The following is an 18327-nucleotide window of genomic DNA, read 5'->3' as shown; positions in this document are numbered from 1 at the left end:
GATAGCAATTTCCATCATCATCGAGCGTTATCACACCACCGAATTGGACCATGGGTCCTTGTCCCTCCTCTCACCTCAAATCACTCACACATACACACACACACACTAGCATGCATTAGAGAGGGTAATTAGCAAGAAGATTAGCAATAGCAAGACTCTATTACATAATGGGAGATTATATTGCATTATGAGAGAAAGTGACTCATGTACAAGGCTATAAGTGTTCACACATGCTTAAACTACGATCGAGCACCCAAGGCTTAGAAGTGGCCTATTTCTTTATATACTATTTGATCTCATAATACATGTGTGAAGTACATTCATAGGGAATCCATTCTAGCTTGTTGCCACATGCTCTTGCCATAAATATTTCGTTGGACCATTTTCGAGGGGGGAGGGGGGCATCTATCCAAGTTGTAGATTTAGACATCGTTGCTTCATAGTTTAATAAACATGCTTTTGGCATCTCTGTCTTTGCTATTTGATGTAGAATCATAGTGGCAACTCCTGTTAACCCCAAAATGGGTTAACAATGTCCATCACCAAAAAATGAAGCTAATCTAGGCTATGTACATACAAAAGATAGTTACCATCTCTTCCATAAGCTTTACATTCCAATAAATAACATCATTAATAAGCACTTTGTGTGGAAAGGACATTCTAGACATTGTGTCATCCCTACATCAAAGACAATGTTAACCATTATGTGAATTGTTAACAAGCACATCATTGAATATACTCTTTTTATTTGCACAAGAGTCAACAAGTATAGGTAGGTGAGTACTGGGGGCTAGGTGAAAATACTATTATGTGAATTGTTAAACAAGCACATTACTGAATATACGCTTTCTATTTACACAAGAGTCAACAAGTATAGGTAAGTGGGTGAAAATACTACTAGCACCCCTCTAACTAAGGGAGTCATGCACTCAACACCAATGGAGTATTTTTAGTTGGTAATGTTGTTAGGATGGATGCATGAACATGATGGGAAAGTACTAGGGTTGAAAACAATGATCTGGACTAACATTATATCCTATTACTCGACCAAGAATCTTGATGGTCTTGTAGTTATTCACATAAAACAATGCATGGTTTGTTTGAGCCTTGCGTGTTAATGCATGGACATCCTTTAAAGTATTTATTCTCTTGAGCTTTTTGGATCTCACACCTCCCACACATGAGTCCAAAAATAGCTAAGTACAAGATATAGGCTCTTGCATTCGAGAAGAGAGTAAGATTGGTGCATGCCTTGCATTAGGGCAAGAAGTTACGAGACTAGAGAGCAAAGCTACCTTGTGGCGAGAGGCCATGCCCAGAATAGGTATATTATTACATAAAGATGAGCTTATGGGGCATATTCTAATGAAGGATATATGCTTTAGAAAGCAGAGGGGATACCAGTAGATATGACTCCAAGAATCACATAGAAATTGAAGAGTTTGGAGAGAGGATCATCTAAGTCATCATTTGAGTCCACTCTTACATGAAGTCTAGGACTCTGAGAAGCTATAGAGTTGTATGGCTATTTTTTTAAAATAAATAAGTCCCATGTATAAAAAGCCAAGAAAAAGGAAACTCCAAGATTATGGCTATATAAGTTTCATAATCTTACTGGTACATGAAAATCAAACAAGATGCATCGAAAACGTGTGTGCAATGCTTTCTAGCTTTGGGAGGTAAGGGAGAGAAGAAAAGGGACATTTACAACAACTTCAAATACATGCTATCTCCCTTAAAGTTTATGCAACCCATAAATAACTTCCCTCTTTCACCCCAATTCGCATGCAACCACTAAAACTGCCCACTTGAGGTATACATGTCATGTAAAATACAAATCACTAGTTTCATCTAATCAAAAGTTCCACAAACAACGTTTCAACTATTCAACACCCAATTGGCACTTTTGAAACTATTAAGGGCATATTTGAGCACGCGCCCGAATGGGTGCATTCAGACCTCAAGGTGGCCCCCGAATGCTTGACTGTCCATTTCATGTGCACACATGTGAAGCGGCCACCAAGCCTATCAAATATTTGTGATGAATGATGCAGCCAAATGTTCAAATATTTATGGTGAGCCTATTAGATATTCAAATAATCCATTGGGAGCTATGGGAGTCCTATTAGATATATTCGAATAGGCCCGAAGAAGGATGGGAGTTTTTTTAATGATGCGCAAGAACCGGCTGAGCGGTGAACTCATGTGCCCGCTTGACGATCTAGGGCCCGTCTGAAGTAGCCATACGAGCTGCCCATGTTTATATGACGTGCATGAATAGGCCCTAGAGCATTAAAGTGTTGTCCTTGGACCATAGCCATCAATTTCAAAGCATTCCAATGCCTATATAGCCTTGTCCTTTGTATAGAGCCAAACAACCCAAAGTCAATTTACATCACCGTTTAGTTTGTACCTATCCTACAAGGCAGGCTCTAAAGTAGGCGCGCGTGTCTACTTTAAACGTTTGAGAAGTACATTTGGATGCTTCGTGAAATCTAAATGAGTGTTTTGTGTACCAAAATTGAGAAGGGTTATGAATAATTAAATGGTACCTCTAAATTGCGGCCCAAATCCAACAGTACCATGTCACACCCACATTATTATTATTATTATCACGCTTTCTCCACTATCGAGCATCTTTAGGTTAAAAGTCGCCTTTCTTACCATTTCCTCAAGAAGCTTTTCTTTCATGCCTGCAGCTTCTTCTTCTTCTCCTCCGTCCTAAACCTGTAGAGAGAACGTCGTCGAGGCTTTTTCTTGCCATAGCGGCTTGTACCAAAGCACAGCTTCTACTAGATCTGAGCCCAAGGAAGTGCTTGCAGAGGTTCATGTCTCGGCCCTCCCTTGAATATTTGCTGTGTTTTCTTTTATTCTATTTTTTTGGGGAATTGTATTTTCTGTGCCTTAAGCTTCACTTGATCTGGTTTTCTCCTCTTAAATTTTGCTGATCAGGACGTGTTTTGCTGCAGCGAGATGGTATGGCGGCTTGGACGAGAGAGAGCTGGAAGAAATATTGCAGTTATTGTCTTTCGAGAGAGAGAGGGGGGATGCGGAGGGAGGGTGGTGGTGGTGGTGGCGGCGGCGCCAGGGAGGGCCTGACGACGAGAGAGAGCACGCTCGGTAGCACGCATGATTACGAGCCTCGTGCGTGTGAACGTGCGTGCCCCCTCTCGCCGCCAGGCTTAACCGGATATGTCTCTTGCAAAATCCTTCCAGTTTTCTCTCAGGTTTCCGAGATCCAGCCAAAACTCGCACGTGTTACACTCCAGGTAACAGCTCTCTCTCTCTCTCTCTCTCTCTCTCTCTCTCACACACACACACACACACACACACAAGAAAATGCCCTCCTTCAAGATCACCTGTGTGTACCGATGCTCCTTTTACTACTTCTATTTAGAAACTATGACCGTCTTATTTTTAGCTTTACACCAACACAAGAGAATGCCCTCTTGTATGTCCTTGAAAGGCCATCTCATTTGTGCTCTGTACCCCAGCTATGCTCCCTCTACTACTTCTATTTAGAAACTATCGCCATCTTATTTTTGGCCTTACACCAACACGAGAGAGAGAGAGAGAGAGAGAGAGAGAGAGAGAGAGAAGATATAGAGAGAGAGAGAGAAGATGGATCACACCAACACATGAGAGATAGAGAGAGAGAGAGAGAGAGAGGACTAGAAGAAGAAGAAGATAGATTTGCTTTCCTTAATGGCCTTTTTTCATGATGTCACTCAACTATATCATTTGTTTATTCTTATCCTCAAGAACCACTCTCTTCTTGCATCATTTGTTTATGCATATATATATAAATATGAGGCAACATGTTAGGTGACGATAGTCGTTTGCCAGAACAAAGTTTTCATATGTGATCTTGATGCTATTTATAATTCTAGTACACACAGGAGATCTAACAGATATTTTTCACCCTATTTTGGCCTCTTCCATATTCATCTAAATTTTTAGCCTCTATGTGAGGCAAGCAAAGCAACCTTTTGAAATGGCATGCGCTCGAGGTTCTTACGAACTCCTTGGTTTCCTTACCCAAACTTGCTTTTCCATTGTGAAGGAGTAAGTTGTTCTGTTTGGTTCCACAGAGTGATTCAATATCTGCCACATGTTCTATAAATATCGATTTTATTTAGTAGAGTTCAAAGAGTTTTTGTTTTCTTGTAGTTTGTTGATTATGGTGCAATTTATATGGGACTCACATTGGTCAAGGCTTATTCTTGGAGATAGTTTTTCTTCTTTTTGAAAACTTAGTAATTTAATTTGATTAAGCTCTAAAGTCAATGAGAACAAGGATTTAGGTTGATTTATCTCTCGAAAAAATGCAGCAAAATCTAAAAATGGGGGTTTATTTATGAAGGAGTTTCCACTAAAGTAGAAACACCTATATGCATAATCATGCACCTACTCTCATATGTTGATGATGTGAGTGGGGATGTCATAGCACATATTACATGCTATGCAAGATGAAGTTGATGAACTGAAGCTTTGCGAGTAGGCTCTCATGTAGTTAAGGCTAGAGACGCACATAGTATCCCCCCATCTTTGAAATCTCCAATATCAAGTCCTCTCTATTAGATCTCGTTTGTGGGTGGGATTGCTCCACACATATGATGTCTCGTCTAAGATTTTGTTGATTGGATTCCATGAGGTGCTTATTGAAATTGCAATATTGGTTGTCGAGCAAGCAAGTTGCAAACAAGTGAAACTTTTGTGTCATGCATATGGTAGTATGTAGCCAAACTAACTTTTCAATGGATGGTCTCAACATTGTGATTCGGTTACTCTGTTGCATTTACAGTTTAGTATTTTCTAGTAACTTCATGTTACATGCATTGTGAAAGTTCATTGATTATGTTAATTTTAATTTAATCAATAACACAGAGGAGAGAGATGGCATGATGGACACGTGATTGGGTTCTTATAAACCAGTAAAGGGCACCTATTGCCACCCACTTTGAGTGCATTTTTAAATGATTTTTCACATGTTATTTGCTCAAACCCTTGCCATGGAGTTTTCTTGAATGCATTTGGAAGAGGTTTCTACTTGATGCAAGCAATTTTGGCAAGATTTGATGAAATGATGCATTGCCAAGCATAGCATAAGCATTGGTAAATCTGTCTTGGTAAGGGGTCTCGGATTACTTGTGGGAGTTATTGGAGCTCATGCCATATGAGAATGAAATGATTAATTGAGCATGAGTACATGCTATGGATTGTAAGTGAGATCGAAACCTTATCTTTTCCATTATTTGAAAGCTATTTTCATTCCAAGCTAGTTATAGCAATGTAGAAAGAGTACCTTTGGCATTAAGAGGACAGGCCGAAGGGGAGTGTCTCTTGAATTTGTCTATCCATGATTACTTTAGAAAAGTGGATAGATGGAGGATTAGGCACATGATGGTGTGAAGACATTGCTTCAATCCTTGCCATTAGACTCTAAACTTTGGTAAAGGGGATGAGAAGGCTTGGCCAAGAGATCAGTAAGCAAGAGCGCTTCTTCGTCGACATATCACTTTTGGTATTTGGCAAATGTAATTGATATTTGGCAAATGGAAAATTGGTACATGGTTTGATACTTGATATTTGATACATTGGATGCACATTTTCTCTGATCATCGGTAGTCTGATGGAAAAAAAAAGCGTGTGAATTATATTGTAGAGAATATTCTTCGTGCATATGTCTGTGGAAAATCATCAAATTGGAAAAAGTATCTTCCAATGATGGAATTTGCCTATAACAGTTCTAAAAATACAGCTATTGGTTTTAGTCCATTCATGCTTATGTATGGGTATCAACCCAGGGTACCTATTGATGTTGGTCTTAAGGACATTGAGCTTGATGTATCGAGGGATTTCTTGCGTGATATGCAGGAAATGCTGACCGAAGCTCGGGATTCTATAAGGAGTGCTCAAGATAGGGCACGGTTTTATGCTGATAGAGGACGCTCACCTCGGTTTATTTAAAAGTTCATAAAGACTCTCAAACTTTATCAATAGGAACATGCTCGAAATTATCTCTTAGATATTGTGGTCCATTTCGAGCTATACATCGAATTTACACGGTTGCGTATAAACTAAAAATGCTCAAATTTCTTCCTTTTCATTGCAAGAGTGCAATGTTTTGAGAGAGGGGAAGTCTGTTATGTATACATTATATGTGCATATACTAGGAGGCTGACCCACATTAGGCTTGTGAGCATGGAAGCATGGGAACAAGATCTAGTGGAGCATGGGTTAAGACTAACCTTAAGGGTTGAGGTTAGGGTCAGGAATCCAAGGGTCACACATGGAAAATGGAGAGTCAAGAGTCACTTGAGGGCCCTTCTATATAATAGGGGCATGGGGCACACTCAAGGGATGTTATGAGGCTGGGTTATGTTGTGTTCTCTTGTATAGAGGATTGTATCTACTCTCATGCCATTTCACACTACAGCTACATGCTGCTGGATTGGAGTCATGGCTCTTGGTGGTATGGGACATCAAGGTTAAGATATGAGGTACTTCATTGTATTCATGTGCGCATCCCTTGGGCTCGCAGGTGGTTGGGTGGATGAGTTTGTGCCTAGTTTATGCATGTTTATGTATAACAATTACCTAGAGAGATCTTAGGGTTTTAACACAAAGGTCATACTACTTGTAAAAATTTATGAGGAAAAATATATACATATAAGAGAAGTAAGGAGCAAGGGTTGATTCGGACACTCCAACCATGTTCAAGCCTTCAAGTCATGTTGCACCTCATACAAGGCCTCCTAGATTCCGTACCTTCATGTATGGAAGGGGTGGGAGAGAAAATTTTAGATTTGGGACATCTCTTCCTAGACCTTCAAATGTTGATGGGAAGCATGTCAATGCTAAAGGAGCCAACAAGAGCAAGGTCATTGTGGTGAAGATTGTATCAACGACTTGAAGAGCAAAGGGTTGTGCTTCAAGTGGTGTGACAAATGGAACAAGTATTATTAGACGTTTTGTAAAGCCAAGAAGACAACATTAAGAATGATCCTCACCGAATCTTGCAATGAAGGCACAAAAGAGGATGTGGATGAGTATGAGGATTACTTTGAAGACGCCAATGAAGAAGTTGTAGAGAATGAGAGTGAATTTTCTTTTTATTCGGGTGGTTCAAAGAGGAGGAAAGTTGACTATGATGATGGATTACCATTGCCTATATGTGTTTGTGATGACAAGGATGATATGGTCACTTTGTGCCTATGCCGGTTGAAAGGGTGCAAGCACATTGAGGATTAAGGCATTCATAAATGGAAGGGTGGGCACATGTTTTGGTTGATAACAGGAGCGCACACAACTTCATCAACACAAAATCTATGTGCAGTCTCAAATTACAACCCATAGCATGAAGTTCACATGGCTAATGGGACAAAGATGGATTGCACATTGGTATGCAAAGATGTGGGTTTGGTACTCACAAATTATTACACTTGCAAAGATGATTTAATTGTATTAGACATGGATCCCGTTGACATTATATGGGATGTGATTGGTTGGCTACTCTTGGCTCTTTTACAATGAATTTACAGCTTGGATACATGAGTTTATGCATGTTAATGAACATCTAGATTACATTGAATCAAACTCATATGCCAAGGATGAAGTTGATTAATACGGCACAACTCAAGAGAGGAAGCTCAAGAGTATGGGATGCATATACATGTTATACAACTTTGTAAGGAAGAAGACAATGGTGACAAGGACAAAGTAATGCATGATGGAATGAAGAGGTAGCTCAAGGAGAATGAAGACGTATTCCAAATGCCCAAGTGCTTGTTGCCAAAGAGAGACGTGGATCATAGGATAGAGCTTGAGCCACATGCCAAGCCATGATATAGGTTGTCAAAGGTTAAAAAAGATGAAGTGGCAAAGTAAGTACAAGAGCTCATCGATATGGGATGGGTCACTCTTGGTCAATCACACTTTGCATCTCCCATACTCTTAGTCAAGGATGTGTGTGGATTATAGGGATCTAAACAAGTCAAAAATCAAGAATAGATTCCTTATCCCACAAATTAATGATTTACTAGATGAGTTGAAGGGTGCATGTAGGATTGCCAAAAATCGAGCAAGCATGGAAAGAGAAAGCCCATAAACTGAGTAACACTAAACCATTCTAGGCTCCTCCTTCCCCACTAATTTGACACTTAAACATCCAAAACATAATTTTAAACTGAAGTGAAACCCTTATCGATGCACACAAATCCTATGTATCACAAGTTGACAACAAGTAAAGCAAACAATAGCTAAGACCAACCCCTCACATTCCTTTTGCTAGCAATTTCAAATCCCCAAAAACTGTTGAAGTCAGGATATATTCTAGTATTGAACCATATAATTAATTTGCACTACGTTTGCACTATATGCCTCAGTCCAAAAATCACCCCAAAAACTTAAACACCATGCCATCATATAGCAATCCCTCAACTACATGGCCACCACACAGAGGGAATGTTATGAGACGACTTGACAGTGCATGAGCTAACTCTAGCTTGGTGAGTGTTGTGTGGTGCATAAACTTGTGTATACCAGGCTGCAAAACACCCTAATGAAGACAAAGTATATATTCTTCCAAGGTTTATATGATTCCTTCCTCACATCCCTAAGAGCGAAAGCTAGACAAGAGCACCTAGGAAACTCTCATATATTAATTGCATGAGAGACTCTTGATTCCCTCGACTCAAAGGTGGCAACCCAAAAATATGAGACTCTCCTTGTTGGCACACAATTGACTCATGCACCACCTGCCCTTCCAAAATATTAGCCTTGTTTATGGATGCATGGGCCTCCTTGCCTATCGTCTCCTTCCATCTCATGACACGTCCATCCCCTCTCTTAGTTGCTCACACATTGCATGGTGTTGCTCGTATAGCTGGCACATGATGTGTCACACCATCCAAAATAAACCTTGAGGCCAATAGTCTACTAGTCTCCTCTTCATCCAAGCATGCTCCTTTAGCAACTTTCCATTCAAGAGGTGCATTCCCACAATTTCTAATAATCTACTCATCCACTCATGTAGAGTGCATCACGCTGAAAGGACAAAACCAAACATATGCCAACTCTCTATCATGATAATGATGTCGACTCTTAAAGCAAGGTGCAGGAATACTCTTTTGTCTTCCATGCCTGCTCATGAATGAACACGCCACAACACCCGCTTCTCCCTTCCAACATACCCCAACAAGTAGATTGACAACCTTACTTGGTCTTTCGGGTAGCCCACTCAGTGACATCTACCTTGTGACTACCTTGTGATCCTTTGGAATGCCGATAGGATGAGAACACTTGGAATTTTTTTATTGACTTGAATAGTCATAGTTTCATACACTCAGGTTGATGGTGGCTATTCGTATATCTAGCACTATGTTAGCATCTACTTTTCTTCTCTTACTTATCACACTTCTCTGCTCTACATGTTACATACGAGGAGTACAGATATCCTGTTCTTCCAACACCATAGATGTAAAATAACCAATATTTTTTTTGCACCAACTCCCTCATCACCATACATGAACCTTTTGTGCACTTGCCTCAATGCTGGTGGCCCGGAGCTCTCATGTATCCCTGCCAAGTATGGTTTGTAATGAGCACTTTGAAGAAGCACATCCATTGCAAGATCAGTAGCACAAGCAGAGAACGGACTGACTTGTTGTGCATAACCCAAAGGGGCAACCCTCATAGATGCATTCTTTGACTCCAAGAGATTACCAGTGGGAGAAAAGTGACCACCATTCTCCTGGCGTAACATCCATTTTGACCAATGGAATCCATGCAATTCCCACCAAGAAAGCCATGTCTCTCCAATGATGGGATGTCCTCCTGTGCATGCCCCAATCTCTAGAAAGAGACAAGTTTGTCTTTTTTTGTTTCTACAATAGGAACCTCACTTGGTGTATCTCTCCATTGCCTAGACAATTGTTTTTTCTCCTCTTGATATTGTGGCTTAATACACTTGGCATTCTCCAGCATACTCTTCTCCCAATTAATTGACCATGATCTTTCTTTGTGTAGCATAACATGTTTTTCACCTCTATGACAACTGTCCGAAATGCCAACCAATCGGCATGTGCTTCATCAGCCATAAAGCCATTAAACAAGGCAGCCCCCTATCCACATCGTTGCACTGTGTCATTTAGCATTTTTCAAAATACCACCTATGCATTTGTGTTCTCAACCTTAAACTTTCCGATTGCAATAGTAAGCAGCTCATGCAGAAATGGATGATAAACATGTGCACCCATAGTCGTCCAGCCACTACAACGGCGGTGCACATGATCAAAGTGGACCCATTGGTTTCAAGAGGGCCTCCTAGTCTCATTTGGTTCACCAAGTCCACCCCACTGCCAGGTCCAACCGATAACATTTTAAATACATGGGGCTCATTACTACTTTCCCATCTGATGGGGTAAAAGGATGCTATGGAAAAAAGGGTAGCGTCTATTGGTCTTCTCTTTTAAATCAAGAAGTGGACCCATTGGTTTTCAAGAGGGCCTCCTGGTCTCATTCGGTTCACCAAGTCCACCCCACTGCCAGGTCCAACCGATGACATTTTAAATACATGGGGCTCATTACTACTTTCCCATCTGATGGGGTAAAAGGATGCTATGGAAAAAAGGGTAGCGTCTACTAGTCTTCTCCTTTAAATCAAGAAGTGCCTCCAAACCCATAGCACTTCCTTTGACATTTTGGCATGCAATGTCCGTCAACCTCTGAATCTTGCATGCAATTATGTCATAGGCCCTATATACAAAGCACAGTGAAACCAACACTAAAAACAACATTACCTCTTCCTTTGCACTAGCAGTGTAACCTTCTCCAATAGTTTCTGGACGATAAGCTCTCCCTCTTCAATATCAACCTCATTCTCATCAACCAGTATCTACATAATTATATCTTGGGCCACGGAGATCTCAATTTTCTTACATTTGCCTTGAAGATCATGGATGGCCTTCTCCTACACCAAAGAGTCAACAAATTCCTCAGCTACTCTAGAAACCCCCCTAAGAGACTCGATGAGAGTGATGCCCTTATGGATAACACACCTTGTTGTGTGACCTCTATCATTTGGATAGCAGTATTAGATGCAGCAGTCACAAACCGCCACACAGTTTGGAGAGGTAGAACAATGACAACACACCAAAGTTCCATTGCCAGGGGTTAGCAAACTAATGCATGGCGCTTGCCTGAGTTTACCCTTCCATTGAGATTGATTGTATTGTTTTCTTCTTTCAAAGAAAGGACACTCCACATTGCAGCAACGCAAGTGACCACCACAGACACTTCTTTGAACAACACCCATGAATTGTTTTTTTGTGCAAGTCATGTACTCCACCCAAACATGGCCATCGTATCTTTGCTCCATATTGGCCATTGGTTTGCCATTTGGTGATACTGGCAATTCAAAAACCACATTACCATCATAAAGTTTTGGAAGTTCCTAAACTTGGTTTTTGTTAGCCTGCACCATGAGAGTCATAAGTAAGGAATCATTCAAGGGAAACCTTCTAATAAGAGACATGATGCTATGAACTTTGTCTTCTAGGGGATAGGCATATCAAAGGTTTGGTAAGACTTGGCGGAGTGTTAATTAAGGGATTCCCAAGGTGTTCATCTTCTTGTCCAAATCTAGGTCAATAGCATGCTCCAAAACCAAACTTAGGTAAAGCAAGGCCTTCAAAGGTAGGCACATAGTTTGTGCGAGAAGAAACTGATGCATTATTCAAGGTGGAGATTGTGTACTCTCTTGACATAGAAGGGCATAGCTTGAATGCATCCGTTAGTTGAATCCTCTCCACAGTTGATGGGGCCAAGATTCTGGTATTCTCTTGGCCCTACAGAAAAGTATTCTTGAAGTTCTTTCTTGGTGATTTCTTCATTAGAAAAACACAGAGAAAGAAGTCATGGTGACCCAAAATAGAGAGCATCAATGACATGCAACATTGCTTTGTCCCAAGCAGAGATTGGGATTGCATGGCACATGAGCAAATATTTATCTATGTTGTCAAAAGACACACCCTCATTTTTAATGAATAGAGATTAAGGCACCACACATCACAATGTGATATCATTGTAAAATATCTTCATTTATTAGAAGAATATATTCATTTATCAGGTTTCAAGAAAGTTTCTTGAAATCCTTTGTTCTGAAACACAACCGTTTGGCATGTCCCAATGCTCCATTCATGCCTAGAGAAAACCCCCTATCACACTACCTCCTATTCTTTAATTCCTAAAGAATATAGGACAAGCTAGGAAACTATTGATGGGAGGGTTGTTGGTCTAACAACAACAACAACAAGCCTTTGAATAGGAATTGGGCCACATGGAATAAGGTAAGGTAGGGTTGTAGCTCTATAGGTGCTACAAGCATTTGCGACAATGTATGGTCCTCATCTCTCTGTGTTTGGGCTATCATCGCTTGCGAGCCAGTCCATATCACTTGGGAGAATATGGCTTTCGTCCAAAATTGCAAATCTTCCCACTGGTTCACAAGTAGAAGCTAAAGAGAACGCTCAAGCTAGGGAACACTCAAAGCTTCATTTTATCTGTACACAGGAAATCCTTCAAGACAGAAACAGCAAGCAAGGCAAATAGGAAGCTGAGCCTTGCTCCAACTCACAAACTGGCTCTCTCAAGCATTCCACTAGAGGTAGAAGAAGACATGCAACAAAGCTAACCCGCACAGCTCTCCTTCAACGGCTTACTCTCTACTAACCAGTAGCTCCCATCCATGCAGCCTACTCCTCTGCAACCACAATAGTTTTGTAATGAGTTGGGCAGCACGATAGTGCATTCTCCTCTGCACAAATGTGCCTATGGAGCACGATCCAATCATAATTATCAGCAAAGCTGCTCCCTTGGCGCTCACTGATTGGTCCCACGCTTGAAGACTAGCAACCAGCACCACCTCTATAGCCTAGTAATATTTGTAGCAATAAGGTATCCCACCATTCATAAAATAAAATTTTCGAGACTGGAACATCCCTAGGAAATAGCTTCATCTTCTCCACCACATCTCCACACGAGCAAAGCTCCATGCACATCTCCACACTAGCAGCCTTTCTAAAAGGCTTTATCTTTTTTTTTTTGGGATAGGGTTTGTGTTTATTAATGGGGTTAGTCCTCTTGAATGATGAGATTCGGGCTTCATGGGATGTCCATTGGAAAGAGGTGAATAAAGAATTCAGAGAAAGAGCTCAAAGATAATAAAGAGCCTTGCATTCATGTTAGAAAGGATGTTTTAAGTCTGAGAAGGTAATCACCAGACTGCCGCGTGGAAGGAGCTTATCTTTGAGAAGTGGAAAGATGCATATTCGAGTCTGTAGTAGCATCATTGATCCTACTAAGGTCAGTGAGGTTGCATTGTTGGCTAGATTTTGGTACATGAATGAGTAAGTAACAAGACCAAGCATGAACTGAAATGTATTTCTTGTAGAAAATATCTTTTGGTGGCTTTAATACTAAATTTTTTGTGTTTAAAAGTTTGAATGAGCATGATGGCATAGTTACCAATCTTAAGGATACTCTTGTGAATGCCACCAACATATGCGATTGTGACATATAGCAATTTATTGGTGAGCAACCTGCCCACATTGCAAAGACGTTGTTGGAGGCAAAAAGGAAGAGGGAGTCAAAGACTACTCCACCTTGGTATCCTTTGGCTAAAGAAGATATGGCTCAACTAGTTTTCCATGTATGCTTTCCAAGATTGTCCTTGTCTACTACTACTAGCTTCTATGTTTTTGTAAAAATTAAGACTTCAATGTATTAGTAATAGGTGGAGTTTTAAAAAGATCTAAAAACAAAACTAAAGGAGCTCTCTCAAAATCTTAGTGAGGAGGAGAGAGATATATGAGAGAAGGAGATTACAATAGATCTTAAGCATAAATACAACGATAAAATGCAAAAGGTCTCTTGGTGAAACTATTCATCTTTTTTAAGTTGATTAGCATATTTTGGTTGTGTAAAGGCCTTTGGCTAATTCTTGTAATGCAGATTTTGAAATCATAAATCCTTCACTTCGAAAGGAATGGAGAGAAACATTGTTTTCACTTCATTATGATGGGAGTGACACTATTGTGGGGATTGAAAATTTGAATTTGATAGCAATATCTTCAGTATCCATAGAGAAGATATCACATGGCTAACTCTCTTGGAAAGTTCAAAGGCCATTAGAGAGACTCGTGGGATGCCATCGACAAACACCGAATTCAGAACGTGCATATTAAAGTGTGTATTAGACGTTCTTTCCTCCCAATGGTTTAAAATTTTCATTTCAATCTAATTTTGAGATAGAGTGTGAGTTAGGTTAAGTTTACCTTCAAATGGTTATCTAGAGAAGTCTTGCTAGATATGGTTGAGAAGAATGCCACAAGAATTTTGGAGAGTGTGATAAAGATAGCTGCGATGGTTGTTCTTGCAGAGCCTACTCTTCATGGCTATTTTGCAATTGTTAGGTATGAGTGAAAAAGGTTTATTTATGAAACATAAAGAAGATAGGGTCAAAGGACAAAAGTAGGAAGAAAGAAGATGGCCCAACTCAATCACAACTCAATGCTGCCTCGTGTCGCTTGATCTTTAGGTATCTTTTGAAGAAAAAGTGCTTTCTTGTAAGCCACCAAAGGTATTGTCTCATTTTTTGACCCTATATATATTGGCATGTTTTTATTGGATGGATTAAGTACCTACTTCACTTGAAAGAACTAAAACTGATTATGGAATTGCCTAACGCTTGTAATGCATGGCTTGATATAAAAAATAGAGAGTCCACTATGTATGGGGATGATATGAAGAGCCTCTCACCACGAGATTGCAACATGTCCTTGGTAAATTGATATGCCTCCTCCAAATTTTTTTCTTCGTGAGAGGCAGAAATATGAAGAATGGGAAAAGGGGAGGGGGAAGAGTAATCAAGTCATGCAAGGGGACTCGACTAAAGCAGGTAGTTTTTAATCCTTCTTTTTTTATGTTGGGTGAAGTGCTTTTGTTATGCTATAAAATGTAAATATAAGGTGGTTCGGGAAAGGGGAAAAATAAGGCTACTTGAAAAAAGAGGGGAAAAAAAGAGATCGAGGAAAAGCCCCTTTAAGGTGCACAATCATTGGCTACATTGTTGAAAACATCATGCTCTTTTGTTAATTTGTGCCAATAAGGCTTTCTTGGCTATGTGAAAGTGCATGTAGAAGATGATGATCCCGACATCATGACACATGATGAGGAGGATGTGTTGGGGGAGGGCTCTCAAAAGGGTGAGTCTAAAGAAATAAGTTACCATGAAATCTCTAAACGGGTTGTTTATGGATCATCTAAGGTTCTTGATTGTGAACCGTGTTTGGATTTGTTGCTTACATAGGTCCAAGGTTCATTTTTTTGGGTACTATCATGATGGGTGAGACCCATTCGGTGTGCTCTATCTTGTAGATGAATCCGCATCTATGAGCCGATCGATTTCTTCTAGGAACATTTTGGAGTACTTGGGATTCATAGGTTATGCTCTTTGCTTCACTGGCCTTGCTCCTTTGACCATGGGGATGGTGTGTTTAACCACTTTACAAGGTACACCCTTCATGTCTGTATATTTCCAGGCAAAGCAATCCTGAAATTCTATGAGAGGAGGTCAATAAGGTCTCTCTCTTATTCTGCAGAGAGGTCTTCCCTAATGTAAAGGGGCCTTAGATCTTCCCTTGGAACTGCCAAGTTGATTTTCTTGACCTTGGCCAGACCATCATAAGACGTTCCTAGCTTCCCATCATGGGTTTTTTTGGCCTTTTCGTATTGTACAAAACGGTCTCCTGCCTTATAGGCTTTGAAGTGTTTGGGGACTTGTTTGGTCACCTCACCTCCTTTAGCGCTTTCCTCATCCATTCATTTTTTGGCATTCTCATTCACTAGTGCCAACTTTTTGTTTTGTGTTCTACGCACAGTGGTAGAGCTCTGGGGGTTCGGTTTGGGAATCGGCTAACTCTTCTTCTTTTTGTGGTCACAATGTTAACTAGAATGGGAAACTCGTTGAGATCCTTTTGCCAGACCTAGCAAAAGTTGGAATGTGCATTAACAGCCTCTACATATCTCAGCCAATGTTCTTTTGACTCTATTGCGAAGATATAAGCTTCCTTTCCTATGAAGCCATTTGTTTTAAGGGTATTACGGGGTGAGTTTTTCCTGTAATGGCCTTGCCTCTTTGGTGGCCCCACAGGTTCATGGCTCGTAGCATTGGGCATACAGGCAACGCTCAACATGTAGAGGGATGTGATCTCTTACCCATCTTCCATGAAAAATCTTGTACCCATGCGTTTTGGAAGTATATCCATGGTAGCAAGGATGTGCATCCAGTTCTAGAGTCTTCCGGCTCATGGAGAGGTGCAAATTCCATGCTATCCTTTTCACATCATCCAATGTTTTATGGCATATTTGGTATAAGTTAATTGTCATAGATCTTGTAGTAGTCATTGAATCTTCTACCAAGGGTCCCCCACTTGGATGGATCTTCCAAGTACATAGGCTAACCTTTAGCATTTGGTCTTTTTTCTGAATGTAAATGTGATCTGTGTCCCAATCATGGATCATCCTCGTCTCTCTTATAAAGGTTTATCCTAAGATGCAATCTTGGGAAACGGGCTTTTAGACAAAGTTCACCACCATGAAAGTGTGTCAAAAATTGGTTTTGAGAATCTTAATCTTCAAATCCCGCAAAAGACCTATGGTCTTTGCGGTGGCTCCATCTGCTAGTTTCACGATCAATGCGGTGTCATCCATAGGAGGTTTTCCCCATTTTTCCTAGAATTGTTTGGTAACAATGCTCACTCCTGCCCCACCATCTAGGATGGTGGTGGCTTGAAGTTCATCTAGGATGACGGTGGCTTGAAGTTCATCTCGGATGGCGATGGCTGCATTGAGTGCGTCTCCTTCAAAATGACTTGTTCACCCAGACCGTAGGAACATTAGTAATTCCATCTAGTTCTATGGATCCTTCCTCATTAGTATCGTTGGAACTTTGTAGTTTTGCTTGCTCTACCATTCCTTCTCCAAGGCTTCCTTCCATCCAATCCTTCCATAGACACGGGACGGGCTACCTTGAAGAAAGGTGCCCATGGAAATATGGACCTATGAAGACAAAAAGGAGGAAAGACCTATAATATCTCTCGGAATGGGCATAGGTTCATGAATTCGGTTATTCCTATTCATGCTTAGGCTTTCTAATGCAACTGCTAGGTGCTCCACCTACTACTGTCGTCTCGTGAAGAGGATTCTTTTCCTTTTCCTTCTAATTTCGTGCTTCTGATTTTGAAGGAAGCTTCATAAGTTATCGTTGAAATCCATGGTGCTTCTGCAGCATTTCTCAAAGGAGGTATGCCCTAGAGCATGTAGGGAGTTCCCTTGAAATTATCCTCAAAATCCATGGCGCTTCAGCATTTCTCAAAGAGGTATGCCCTAGAGCATATAGGGAGTTATGCAGGGCTACATCTTCAAGTCCCTCTAGGAATTGATTGATCAATGTTTCATCAGAGAACTTGTCCCTATCGTTATAAACAAGAGTGAAGATATCTCGCCCAATTGATATAGTCCCATATGGATTCTCCCTCTTTCTACTTTACCTTATGTAACTATTCGATTGGAATCCATTGAGTTCCTTGTCTCAAATATCCTACTTTGAAGGCCTCTTTCAAGGCATCAAAGGTAGCCTTGTCTTCTACTTTTAGTGATTGGAACCACTGTGTAGCTTTCCCATCGAGGGTGAGGCCAAAGGAAGTCACCTTAATCGGATCTTCCACATGGCCAAATGCCTCATTTCCAAATGAGGAATGGGATCTCCGGACCCATCAAATTTAATGATAAGTTTGGAGATGTGGGGGGGTTTATTCCTTTTTGGCCTTGACCCTTGCACCGGTTATGCAGGTGCTAGTCACGTACAATTCCGAAAGCTACCCCTCCCTATTTCCATGGCTATCCTCAACATTTCAGGTGTCAATCCTACCATGACCAAGGTTGGTCTGGGTTAGGGTACGATAGGTGGGGGATCTAGGTGTGGAGGATAGTATTCCATCTATGAACCATGCGTCAATGGTGAGCAGGTGTGCACTTCTCATCACAAGGATCCGTATGGTATCTAGGATACACTCAATGAGGTGGGTAGTGCTTGTACATGTGTGCCGTATCCTGGCTGGAGAGTTTTGGGTGGACTCTTTCTCTTTGGTAGAAGGTCTCTGGACCTTGTGGAGTTGGTTCTTGTTTTAGGCTTGGTACTGGCCTGTGCTCTTGGAAAGAATCTGCCAACGTGGTAGTTGGCATGTCTCCCCAAATAATTGGATC

General features: G+C 40.8%; 1 long non-coding RNA gene across 2 annotated transcripts; it reads left to right on the top strand.

Annotated features, from left to right (window-relative positions):
• The first annotated feature begins 2452 nt into the window (after window positions 1-2452).
• On the top strand, window positions 2453-4648 carry LOC147611035 (uncharacterized). 2 transcript variants are annotated; one of them, XR_015263942.1, is made up of 2 exons: window positions 2453-2824; window positions 2970-4648. It is a non-coding gene; the product is annotated as an uncharacterized LOC147611035 (long non-coding RNA). The 2 variants fall into 2 exon arrangements; XR_015263943.1 differs by having other exon boundaries at window positions 2953-4648.
• Window positions 4649-18327: the final 13679 nt, after the last annotated feature.

This window comes from Cibotium barometz, chromosome 48, assembly GCF_041138505.1.
Source record: "Cibotium barometz isolate CiBa-2024 chromosome 48, ASM4113850v1, whole genome shotgun sequence".
NCBI lineage: Eukaryota > Viridiplantae > Streptophyta > Polypodiopsida > Cyatheales > Cibotiaceae > Cibotium > Cibotium barometz.
Note: the sequence above shows the minus strand (reverse complement) of the source record. Positions and strands in the feature narration are given on the sequence as shown.